The following is a 2,500-nucleotide window of genomic DNA, read 5'->3' on the forward strand; positions in this document are numbered from 1 at the left end:
CCAGGCAGAGACGTTACCAATAGGCCACAACCCTTTGTTTGTTATTTCATGTTCGTCTGTAATTCTTTTTAAGTTTTTGAATTAATGTAGAGAAAATGGTTGATCTTTTCTAATATCAATAAATATATAATAGATTATTTTGAATCCCTGGCCGACCAGAAGCTCTTATTAAAAAATTGAATTTCCATTTGGGTTTTTGATCCTAAGGATAAACCATTTATATGCATATAATTGTATATGCATGTATACATATATTAGTAAAATTTACTCGAAAGATTTAAGCTTTTGATTTTTATTTCACTAATCTTAATTGTATTTTTTCTCTTTTAAATTTTCTACTAAGGAATAATCAACCATCTTATTTTACTTACAGAAAAGACATCGAAATGGACATTGGGCGCCTTCATTCCGTCACCCTTTTGGTGCTGCGTCTAGCAACCATATGGTCAACTCTCCCGCCTCCTTCGAAGGCTCCTCCTCCTCATTCCCTACATTTCCCTAAGCCTACAACACATAGATTAGGCCTACCAATACCCTACGCCGGCACTGATATGATACTCAACTTACAAATCAAATCTACTCGAGATCCATCATCGGATAGTGAGATTCTGGACCTACCAACCACTGGTGACTTAGATGAAATTCCCAACGAACGTAAACAACCAAGAGAAAAGAGACCCGAGGTTACCTTTAGAGGGGACGGCACATTTTCTTTGAGAAGACGCCCGCTCCGATGGTCTAAATGTAAACAAGACGAATTACGGCGAAGCCAAGATGGTTAGCGATGGGGAACTTGTTCCCGTGGCCATTCCGGTCAGAAACAATACCGTAGTTAGTTCAGAAGTGATTAGTTCTGGTGAAAATACAGTTCCAGATTATGACGATGATGAGGACGATGACATTTCCATCAATATTACTAATTATGAGATCCTTTACGATTCTTCGATCCTCAATAGTACCTTTGGGATCATTAACAACTCTTCAAGAAACTCAACTGATGTTTTCATAGCAACCACTGGGGTATACGAGTACCAAATCCTAAAGGTAATTATGTCCTCTGGGGATATTGCATTGAAAAATTACTTCAACCCATTTAACCCTTTTACCCCCAGGCTCTTTGGAAATTTCCAACCCTTAACCCCCAAGGGGTTATTTTTTTCCCAGCACATTTCGCAGTATATTATTCTTTAAATTGCTCTAACAGGCTTAATTTTTGTCAAATGCCTGAATTTTCTCAAAAAATTATCAAAAATATGAAAAAAGAAATTTTTATAGCATTTTTTGCAAGGACGTACGGGTACATCCATGGGGGGTAAAGGGATGGCTTTTGTGAAACGTACCAGTACGTCCTTTGGGGTAAAAGAGTTAAAGCTAAATCATCTGGATTTAGATCAACACTAATATTATAAGCCATACTAGGGGAATGATAGTACCAGAAAAAAGAGAGTTGTTACAGAAAGATCTTGGTTTAATTGTAATTTCTTTGTCTCTAATCTCTTTTCAATAAAGATCTGGGGTTCATTGTAATTTCTTTCTCTCTAATCTCTTATCAATAAAGATCTGGGTTTCATCGTAATTTCTTTCTTTCTAATCTCTTATCAATAAAGATCTGGGTTTCATCGTAATTTCTTTGTCTCTAATCTCTTTTCAATAAAGATCTGAGTTTCATTGTAATTTCTTTCTCTCTAATCTCTTATCAATAAAGATCTGGGTTTCATCGTAATTTCTTTGTCTCTAATCTCTTATCAATAAAGATCTGGGTTTCATCGTAATTTCTTTCTCTCTAATCTCTTATCAATAAATATCTGGGTTTCATTGTAATTTCTTTGTCTCTAATCTCTCATCAATACTGGCACTGTATAATTTTACTGTCAAATTTTAATTTTCCTTGCAGGTCGCTGTGCTGAGTACGGTGCTGTCAATCCTTCTCCTGTCTACTTGCAAAATGTCGCTTCAAGTGTTCGCCAAGTATGCAGGCAAAGATAAACCAAATGATATGTGAACTTTCCGGGGTCAATACGCAGAAATATAAACAAAATTATTTGGTTGATAGCATACATCGTTCAGATCTACCATAAAGCTTTGACATTTCCGGAAAATCATACCTTTATGTGCCTGGACGTGGGCTGGCAGGATGTCAGAAGCTCAGGTGAGCAGAATTAGACGAAACTGATCAGGTGTACAGTACTGTATAATCAATGCGACATAAAGATGATTGGTTCTGGCCAGTTATTTGCTTATAAAATCTAGTCTCTTATATTACAAATCACTAAATTGAAAACCATTTTTTTTTCTCAGCAAAGGGGTTATCATGAAAAAAATGATCTTATGAAGACGTTTACCAGTTTTCAAAAATTCAGCTCAAATGTACCCTTAGAAAACAAACAGGCCATAGGCATAGGGAAAACAGAGAATCCAGTTAATTTTGTTAGCTGATGTATGAAGAAAGGCACAGCAAGTTATAATTGTCCTCTGGAGCATCAAGAAAAAGAAGAATATC

The 2,500-nt window shown here is 36.0% G+C and overlaps 1 pseudogene; it reads left to right on the forward strand.

Annotated features, from left to right (window-relative positions):
* The window catches only part of LOC137654907 (uncharacterized), a 43,965-nt pseudogene that overhangs the window by 40,950 nt on the left and 515 nt on the right, over positions 1-2,500 (forward strand).

This window comes from Palaemon carinicauda, chromosome 16, assembly GCF_036898095.1.
Source record: "Palaemon carinicauda isolate YSFRI2023 chromosome 16, ASM3689809v2, whole genome shotgun sequence".
NCBI lineage: Eukaryota > Metazoa > Arthropoda > Malacostraca > Decapoda > Palaemonidae > Palaemon > Palaemon carinicauda.